This window comes from Eleutherodactylus coqui, chromosome 11 (genome assembly GCF_035609145.1).
Source record: "Eleutherodactylus coqui strain aEleCoq1 chromosome 11, aEleCoq1.hap1, whole genome shotgun sequence".
NCBI lineage: Eukaryota > Metazoa > Chordata > Amphibia > Anura > Eleutherodactylidae > Eleutherodactylus > Eleutherodactylus coqui.
In genome coordinates, this window is record NC_089847.1 from 27177980 (window position 1) to 27189276 (window position 11297).

Consider the following 11297-nt stretch of genomic DNA (forward strand, 5'->3'; position numbering starts at 1 on the left):
CCATTAAATTTAGCTCCTTTTTTATTACGTTTTCAAAGCATATGCCAAAATGTCATACATCTAACTAATGGTAGCGTAGAAGTACATTGACAAATATGTTGAGAAGCGGTCCCGACTTACTGGATACACCAACTGTACTGGATCTCACAAGCATGATGTAAACATAACCGCCAAAGCAACCAGTCGTCAGCCCTGTTTCTCAGAAATAGATATAACTCAAAACAAGGCAAAGTAAGAGTTTTGCCAGATTGAAAATAGAGAAATAATGAGTTTATGTTTATTAATTTTTGAGAGAAAAATAAAAAAATTGTTAGTGAAGATCTTAATTGACAATTTGATAATATATTTTTCTAGCAATAAGCAAAAAAACTCTATAAAGAAATAGGAAGGTGAACAAACAAGGGGAAGGGACTTGTTATTTGTATAGCACCAACTGAGACCTCAGTCACACGGGCGCATCGGCACCCATACACCGGCGCCGATGCGCTCGTGTGACTGACACCAGCAGACGGACGTACCTGCAGACGGCCGTCTCTCTGCAGCGCTGGAGGAAAGAACATGTGACTGGCTTCATTGCCGGTCATGTGTTCTTTCCTCCGGCGCTGCAGAGAGACGGCCATCTGGAGGTACGTCCGTCTCCTTCCTGCAGTCACACGGGCGCATCGGCGCCGGTGTACGGGTGCTGATGCGCCCGTGTGGCTGAGGCCTTATTCTGCATCGCTTTCAGGTAATTTATTACCCCCCAGCAACCTGGGTGCTCATTTTACCGACATCGGAAGGATGAGTCAATCTTGAGTCGGCTACCTGAACCATGCAGGGATTGAGCTTGCAACCTTCAGGTTGTGAGTGAGAGCTTAGCACTGCATAGGACTGCCTTAACACTCTGCTCCACACAAGTCATGATGTTTGCAAGTTTTGGGATCAGCAATTTCCAAAGAAGTGGATTGAGCATCCTGGCCTGGTGAAGTGGCCCCATTGCTCGCCGGATCTCACCCTTTTGGACTTCTACTTGTGGGATGATGTCAAGTCCAGGGTTTTCGCAGTAAAAATCCAGAGTGTGGCACCCATGTAACAGCAGATCCTAGACACCTGTGCAAGCATTTCTGTTGAGGTGTTGCTCTCAGCGCATCGTGAATGGGAGCAGAGGATAACCTTAAGAATTCAAAAGACTAAGGAGTACATCAAGTAAACCATCGTTGTATTCCATGCCACCCAAAATGTGTTAATAACTTTGGCACAAATAAAGTTACATGATATTTAAGCACAGATATGGATTCCTCATCAAATTCCCTGTTGGATACATATGTCACATGTACCCCTTCCAATTTGCAAATATCGACTTGGTTCTAAGATGGCAGTTTCAAAATGGCCACCCTATTGGACACGCCCCTCTCAGATTTGCCCCCTTAGCAACGAGCCGCACACAGTATTGCATTCCCAACCGCCATTTTTCATTTATTCAGATGTCTCGACACTTTTGGACCACACTGAAGCTGTAAATTCTATTTATTGAATTTACCGATGAATTAATTTAATAACATTTTTTTCTTCAAATATTCAATTTTCTAAACGGAAGAAAACATTGTGCCAATGCAGTAGGGTAGAAATAACATAATCCCCAAACTGGGAAGTTCTTCAGTAGTATTATGGATCTCAGCCAATATTCAGTGAGAAACCTATTTAAGCCTACTTAGAGAATTTAACAGCTTGTAAAGGATCAACAAATTACATCCCATGAAAAATATGCTCGTCATTACTCCCCATGTCAGGAAAACTTCTGTATTCTCAAACATGCACTGATCTGAAAGAAACTTTTATGAGCATTTCTGATTAATACATTCATGGTCCAAATGGTGCAAGTAATGAATTCACCTTTCCTTGCACGAGTTCTTAAAGGGGAACCAATGAAATGCAGAGACTCTGTAGCAAATCTGCATGTTACACTGCATAGCAAAGGGTGAAATCCACAACTGTGTCAAAATAGAGAACATAGCTAAACGCATATGGCAATTGATGGAGCATTGTGCAGTAACACATGAAATTCACTGTATAGCTTCTACAAGAAGCTAAACTGAAGCAGTTGAACTTTGCTAATACTTCAGTTCACTGTCAACCCAACCTCAGGCAGATGGTGGTCCTCCTGGAGCTCACGAGTCCTAGGTCCATATCTGACCAACATCTGCATGAAAATCACATTTTTTTATACAGTACTTTATATCTTGTGTCCCCATTGACATTCACAGTCTGTATCCACCTATATGTATATTCTTAATAGAACATATAAACTCCAACCAGCCATCATCCTTGGTCCAGATTTAAACCTAGGATCTCAACACTGCATGGAAACAGTGATAACCACTGAGCCACCATGCTTCTTCTTCCTCTAGTTCCTCAATAAATGTATGCACTATACAAGTGAAGGTGATTATTATGAAGAAGTAACCCACAAAAAGACATGGAGAAAATACAAACTCCATGCAGATGTTGCCTTTGGTCAGGTTTGAATCCAGGACTATAATATATGCACTATACAAATAAAAGTGATTATTATGAAAAAGAAACCACAATGAACAACTTATTAATACCATGCACATTCACAGTCTGTGTTCACTGTATATGTATATTCTTGATAGAACATACAAACTCCAATCAGCTGTCATCCTTTGTCAGATTTGAACCTAGGACCTCAGCACTGGAAGGCAATAGTGATAACCACTAAGCCACCATTCAGCTTCTTCCGCTTTCTACTCCATAAATTTATGCAATATACAAATGAAGGCGATTATTATGAAGAAGAAACCCACAGAGAAAATTTGTCCTTGGTCAGATTTGAACCTAGGACCTCAGATCTACAAAACAAAACTGTAGATCTTAGGTCTGCTGAGCCACCATTGTTATTCCTCCTTTTCCAGATTAATGGCAGATTATGCTCCCATGTATACTACCATTATTAGAGCATGGAAAATAGGGCTTCAGAGTAGGTCAATCAGCGTGGAGATATCAATATACATAGGATAATTAGAGAATTACTTTCTGGGGTTAATTAAAGGGGTTGTCCCGCGAAAGCAAGTGGGGTTATACACTTCTGTATGGCCATATTAATGCACTTTGTAATATACATTGTGCATTAATTATGAGCCATACAGAAGTTATCAGAAGTTATTCACTTACCTGTTCCGTTGCTGGCGTCCTCGTCTCCATGGTGCCGTCTAATTTTCAGCGTCTAATCGCCGGATTAGACGCGCTTGCGCAGTCCGGTCTTCTTCTTTTCTGAATGGGGCCGCTCGTGCCGGAGAGCGGCTCCTGGTAGCTCCGCCCCGTCACGTGCCGATTCCAGCCAATCAGGAGGCTGGAATCGGCAATGGACCGCACAGAAGCCCTGCGGTCCACCGAGGGAGAAGATCCCGGCGGCCATCTTCACCAGGTAAGTAAGAAGTCACCGGAGCGCGGGGACTCAGGTAAGCACTGTCCGGTTTTCTTTTTTAACCCCTGCATCGGGTTTGTCTCGCGCCGAACGGGGGGGCTGTTGAAAAAAAAAAACCCCGTTTCGGCGCGGGACAACCCCTTTAATATTTTTACATTTTGATCTCTTTTCCCCATAAATAATTATTGTAAGATGTTATCAGTTCCAATTTTAAACCCTAAAGAGCCTTTTGCCTGGGCCAGTTATCAGGCATGAACATTCGACTGCCCCAACATTGGCCTATTTGCATAAGAGGCCGATCACCCAATGAACGAGCAAACACTTGCTTGCTGGGTGAACACATCTTTTAAAGGGAACCTGTCACTAGGTTCATGCTGCCCTAACCATGAGCAGCATGATTACGGGACAGATATGCATAGCACGTCCATGTATGTTTTCTTATGAAACACCATAGAGTTTTAGCATAAACATACTTTGGAATATGACTCAGAAGGGAGCAGGAACGGAGCTTCAAGGGAAGGGTTGGGTTGAGCCGGTCTCTCCCCGCCCACAACGTGTTGACTGACAGCTCTCTCCCATTTTGCGTATAGGAAGAAGTTCTCAGTCTGTATGATGTGGGAGAAGCTGGCGAAGCTCCATTCCAGTTCCCCTGTGAGTTATACTTTAAAATATGTTTATTCGGCCCAATGCAACATCTGTAACAGGGCCACAACTATATATTTTAATTCATAGTACTGGTCTTCTTACATGGGGTTAGAAAGACCCTATGGGCCTAGGTGTGAGTTTATCTTCTGCACCCATTACAGTCATGCCCAGATGGTTAATCCTTAGGGTTTGTAGGACAATGATTCTCCCCAACACTTTTGCCAAATAGGAGATCATGCACAAGTTGGGTCATAAAGTGCCTATAAGATGTCAAGGATTGGGAAGAATATCAAGAAATGTGCCTTAAAAAACAATTTTCCACTGTATTATTGAGACACACGAGCCTGTAGACTAATATTTCATCACGCCTTCGAATACGGAGCTTGTGTTTGATGTCTGCCATTCTCTATACCCTATTAAAAACTAAAATGCATAAATATGAGCTGGTAAAGTGATGAGTTTACTGCAGCTAAAGGTATTCAAATAACAAAATTATTCATAGTCTGCCCTCCGGGTAATATAACTGACGAACAAACATCTTCTCGATAATCAAGCTGCCGTTGAGTACATTGAAAGTAAAGGTCAACAGCATCTTGAAAATGTTCTAGACTTTTAGCTGTTGATAACAAAACAAAATAACACCTGATGGACAGCTGGCAAATCTAGTCATTCCGAGGCACTTTTCTAATTGAACTGCATGTAAATGTATAGTTTAGTTAATACCAGGAATGTTTGCCAACAGATTGGTGCATAATTGATAGAGTTGCCTTTATATTGTCTACGCTTGAAGTAATGTTATTTGTTGGTGATCCATTATTTTCCTAACGATGTGTAATCTATTCTGTTGGCTGAAGTACTACGCTACAAGAAGAGCCATGGTATTCCCCGCTATTGGGTAAGGTAGAGGCAGTGGTCTTTCCCTAAGGACATAAGCATTAGAGTTTTTATGCCATTTTGGGCTATTTTCATTGTACTGTCCATTAGTATTGCTAAATTAAAATAATCAACGTTTTGGATATTTCTAGTTCGTCCTCTATTATTTTATCTCAACATGGCATATCAATCACACATCAATGGTATAAGTCCGATTTACCTCTGTGTTCAGCTCAATGTGATCTTTCCATTGTATTACTTAACATATAAAATACTAAATCCAAAGCACTGAAGTATCAATATGAAACATAACATTTATTCATTCAGCATAGAACTGTTACAGGCGACAAGCTTTTGGCCTCGCATGGCCTTTGTCAATCCTCATAGAACGCATAACTATGAGACTTGACAAAGGTTGTGAAAGGTCGAAACATTGCTGTCAATAAGCGCTATGTTTTATATGACTATGATAGTACTTTGAATTTTGCCTTTTAAGATGTAGTTATCAACCTCTTAAGCCCCTAACCACTTTTTACATAGCAAGAGCAGGATAAGACATAGACAAAGTAGGCCTTCATCAGGGGTTTCATCAAAAAGGGCACAATTTGTGGATACAAAAGAAGTCCATCCAACAACTGCAGAAATTTAGAGACCGCGATGAGGTGTGCTCCTTAAATGCACTGCCTAGATACCAACAGAGCTTGCTCTATAGAAGTAATGTTCAGGCACCACATTGGCTCAGTGGTTAGAACTGTTCATGTTAGTCCAACCGGGACGTATAGGTTATGTCCAAACTGACTCATACATACACACTCAATGTAAACACATATCGCTTAAATATATAATAAAGAAACACCGAAAAGGCAAAAAAAGACAGGGAATTCAACCCTAAACCATTCTAATATGAGAAGACCCTACCTATAAGTGGGGTGGTGGCCTGGATGAGGGCAACCCCAAATCAGGAACCTAGGGGGACCCTAACTTTCCCTAGATGGTGACAGGGAATGGTGGCTAAAGTAAGATAAAATTCAATATAGTGGCCCCAGTAGTAATATTGACCACCATAGTGGTCCCAGTAGTAATAGTGACTCCCACAGTGGCCTTAGTAGTAATAGTGTCCTCCACAGTGTCCTCAGTAGTAATAGTGACCCCCATAGTGGTGCCAGTAGTAATAGTGACCTCCACAGTAGCCTTAGTAGTAATAGTGACCCCCACAGTGGCCCCAGTAGTAATAGTGACCCCCACAGTGGCCCCAGTAGTAATAGTGACTCCCACAGTGGCCCCAGTAGTAATAGTGACCCCCACAGTGGCCCCAGTAGTAATAGTAACCCCCACAGTAGCCTCAGAAGTAATAGTGACCCCCATAGTGGCCCCAGTAGTAATAGTGACCCCCACAGTGGCGTCAGTAGTAAAAGTGACCCCCACAGTAGCCTCAGTAGTAATAGTGAACCCCATAGTGGCCCCAGTAGTAATAGTGACTCCCACAGTAGCCTATACTATTACTACTGGGGCTGATATAGGGAACACTATTACTAATAGTGTCCCCTATATCGACCCCAGTAGTAACAGTGACCCCCACAGTAGTCCCAGTAGTAATAGTGACTCCCACAGTAGCCTATACTATTACTACTGGGGCTGATATAGGGAACACTATTACTAATAGTGTCCCCTATATCGACCCCAGTAGTAATAGTGACCCCCACAGTGGCCCCAGTAGTAATAGTAACCCCCACAGTAGCCTCAGAAGTAATAGTGACCCCCATAGTGGCCCCAGTAGTAATAGTGACCCCCACAGTGGCGTCAGTAGTAAAAGTGACCCCCACAGTAGCCTCAGTAGTAATAGTGAACCCCATAGTGGCCCCAGTAGTAATAGTGACTCCCACAGTAGCCTATACTATTACTACTGGGGCTGATATAGGGAACACTATTACTAATAGTGTCCCCTATATCGACCCCAGTAGTAACAGTGACCCCCACAGTAGTCCCAGTAGTAATAGTGACTCCCACAGTAGCCTATACTATTACTACTGGGGCTGATATAGGGAACACTATTACTAATAGTGTCCCCTATATCGACCCCAGTAGTAACAGTGACCCCCACAGTAGTCCCAGTGGTAATAGTGATCCCCACAGTGGCCTCAGTAGTAGCAATGACCCCCACAGCAGCCCAGGAGCTAGTAGAACCCCCTTGAAACCCACATACTTACCCTCCTCCCGGACTTTAGAGCACCACTGCTCCTCTTCTCACCGCTGCTGTGGGCGAAGTGTGTGCACCTGCATGCAGCAGTGCTTCCTCCCCTGACCTCATCTCCTGCAGAACTAAGGCAAAGAGATCTGGGTAGGAGGGGAGGAAGATCCCGGATGCATACACTGCTGTCAGTGTGTGCATCCGGCTGTGGTGCCGCAAGTGATTACCAGCTGGGGATCTGTGGCACCCGGCTGCTAATCACCTTCTTGGTGACAGGACGTCCCGAAAGTGGGACAAAAGTGGGAGAAATGGCTGTCACGCTGGGGTCCTGGTAGAAAGCAGGACACAGGGTTCCAAAGCAGGACTGTCCCGCCTAAATCGAGATTTCTGGTCCCCTTAAGATAGGCCATCTATAGTTTACAACTGGACAACCATTTTAAATGTCTTCTGGATTCTATACTGGTCACTAGAATCCTATTTCTATAGAGAATATACTCGTAGTGGTAGACTATATAGGTCTTCTCCTCATCTTTCTCAGTTAATCTTGGTGGCAAATACAGACTGTTAAATGGGTTATGCAAAACTTAGGTATTGATGACCTATCCTTAGGGCCCTTTTACAGGGAACAATTATTGTTCAAAAAATTTGTTGGATTGTTCAAACAGTGTAAATATGGCCAACGATTGAACGATAATCAAACGATTGCAGCCTGACTGGCTGAGCAACCAATTACCCTAGCCAACCTATTAACTAGGGATGAGCGAGTATACTCGCTAAGGCACTACTCGCTCGAGTAATGTGCCTTAGCCGAGTATCTCCCTGCTCGTCCCTAAAGATTCGGGGGCCGCAGCTGACAGGTGAGTTGCGGCGGGGAGCAGGGGAGAGCGGGCGGGAGAGAGAGATCTCCCCTCCGTTCCTGCCCGCTCTCCCCCGCAGCTCCCCGCCCCGCGGCGGCACCCGAATCTTCAGGGACGAGCGGGGAGATACTCGGCTAAGGCACATTACTCGAGCGAGTAGTGCCTTAGCGAGTATACTCGCTCATCCCTACTGTTAACCATGTCACACCAAGAGCTAGTTATTTTCTTGTCAACCAGTGCCAAAAGACAATGTACACGTACTAGTGCAATGAACATGGGAGCTGGGGTCAACACTGTGACATCACCTCGGACCCTATCCTCACTCGCGACTACTGAGCTGTGACAATTTTTTTTGCAAAACTTGGAGCTTCAGCTCAAATCCAACCAAGGTCAACTTCTGCATGGAGTTTGTATATTTTCCCTGTAATTGGAGCTGCATTATTTTCAGGCTTGTTGAGTAACAGTCATCCTGAGGGGGTCCAAGAGCCACAAAAAAGACACAATCATTATACAATCCTAGATTCTTCAAGTTATACCCCTGAGTCTGCTAGAGGTATTGTATTTTCTCTTTTAATTCAAACAGATACAGATAGGTGTATTAGAGTTTGGTGAAATTGACCCTAGTGTGTGTAGGTGTGCTTGACACAGAAAAATTAGATTATGAATAGAGATGAGCGAGCATGCGCGTCCGAGCTTGATGCTCGTCCGAGCATTAGCCTGCTCAATGTACTTGTTACTCGAGTCGAGCACCACGCAGAAAATGTCGCCTTCTCCTCCCCTCAAGTTGTCGCCTTTTTTTATCCAATGAAAATGCAAGGAAGGCTTTGACACCTGAATGGGCTGCCTCTGATTGGCTGAGCTATTGAATGACAGCTGAGAGCTGCCTCTGATTGGTCCCTGTGCTCAGCCAATCAGAGGCAGCACTCACCCATTCAGAGGCAGCCCATTCAGCCTGCTGAATACTACTGAGAGCAGTGCAGGGAGAAGAGCCGGCTGGACGCGGCTGAGCCCCGGCAGCTAAAGAAAGGTGAGTATTCTTTTTTTTAAATTTTATTCACCATTTCTTCTTGTTTTTCAGGGAAGGGCTTATATTTAAAGCCGTTCCCTGAAAAACAATTTCAGGATGCCGGCAGCTGGATCCCCTACCGCAGCTGTCATCTGTGACAGCTGTGGTAGGGAATTGAAGAATTCCTCTGCTGCATCTGTCACAGATGTGGCAGGTGCAGCAGCAGGGAATTCTTTTTACTAGCGGGGATGAAGGAAACATCTGCCGCATGTTCTTTATCCCCATGGGGGACACGGCAGCGGCGGAGAGGTAAGGTTATTTTATTATTCATTTTTTTACACTAAAATTATTGTTTTTCAGGGAAAGGCTTATATGTAAAGCCCTTTTCTGAAAAACAATTCAGGGGTACCAGCAGACCATTGTTTTCAATGGAGCCGCCGGCAGCAGCCACGGCTCCATTGAAAACAATACAGAGCATCGGTCACCTTGAAAAATGCTCGAGTCTCCCATTGACTCAATGGGGTTCGTTACTCGAAACGAGCTCTCGAGCATTACAAAAAGCTTAGCTCAAGTAATGAGGATCTGAGCATTTTGGTGCTCGCTCATCTCTAATTATGCAGCTGTTTGGGAGTGTTGTAAGTAAAAAACAATCTCTGAGGATTTACATAGGGAAAGTCATTGCATCCTCAGAGGTAGCAGCAAAATAGCACATGGTCCACCCACTATGCCCTTATGTTATTGCCTTTTTATCTCTTTCTTAGGTATATATAGTGTATCTTTAAGTAAGGCAGCTTAAATTCACTTATTATTGATTTTCCTACCATGTCTACTTGAAGTTTGCTTCAACCATCAGCAAAATACAAACTCCTGAGGCTATTTCTGATCTTCCCTCAATTAATCTAAGATTTTGCTTCCTTGTTCTAATATTTAGCTTCCTAATAAAACTCTTACCCCCTGAACCTTTTTTATAGCTTTAACATGTTTGAAGGTTTCCACCAACTCCCCCTCTCCCTTCTTTCCTCAGGCTGTACAAATTAAGTTCTTTAAAAACCCTTTCCAATCCACTGTCGGACGTTTTCCTACATTCTGATTGAAGCTTGTACAGCTCCAATGTCAGAAACATCCGACAGGGTATTCTTACCGTCTATTGCCAGCCACTCTGTCGGAGCCTCTCTGGCACACACACACTGGCTTTAGCCAGCAGATGGCACCGTTGTATAACAGCAAAAAGAGAAAGCCTTTTAGGAAACCCTGAATCCAAAACTCGTTTGGAACAGGTTAAGTCTTTTCTGATAAATTTTGTTCTTGAGACCTTCCACCATCTTTCTAGCCTATCTTTTGGACTTGTTCAATTTTATCAATGTCTTTCTGTAGATGAGGTCTCCAGAACTGACTCCAGTATTCCAGATGTGTTCTCACCAGAGCTCAATACAGCAGGATCACAATCTCCCTATTTCTACTGGTTACACCTCTAGCTATGCAGCCAAACATCCTACATCACTTTCCCCACTGCCTGGCAGCACTGTGGTCTCAATTTGAGGCTATTATTAATCCGAACTCCTAAATCCTTCTCTTCTAAAGTTCTGGATTACGCAGAAGAGCCGATGCAAAACTCTGTCTGAGGAGTCCTTCTCCGTAAGTGCATTATTTTACATTTGGAAACACAACTGTTGTTTCCATTGCTTTGGCCATTGGTCCAGTCAATTTCCATATTAACCCTTTGCAATCCAATTTTGGATTCATGATTTCCTAGTAAGCTTTCTCTTTCTGCCAATAGACAATGGCACCATCTGCAGGCTAGAGCCAGTACTGTGGTATGGGACATGCTGGAGAGGCCCCCCGACAACAGAGCGGCCAGTAGTCTACAGTAAGAATACCCTGTCGGACTTCTTCTGACATCTGAGCTGTACGGCGTTCAATCAGAATGTCTTTAGACGTCAGACAGTGGATTGGAAAGGGTTCAAGACACTGCCCGGACTTTCAACTCTAGTGCACACTTTTATGCAATCAGAAAACAGAAAAACTTCCCTACGTGACTGAGCATTAGCAATATGTGATTATTTCATAGAAGGGGAATAACCCTGTGAGGAAAAAAAGATAAAAAACTGCTAAGAAAAATGTTTTTTTTTGTCACTTTCTTATATTTCTTTGTCATGTTTCTCTTCTTTCTACCTTCTAGGGATGTGTCAAAAAATAGCCACCAAAAGCATAATGATAATTAAATATTTTTTGAAAAAAATCAATCAACGCCGTCTTTTTTTTTCTCTCTCAAACAACACAACAAGACAATAATAAGATTCATTT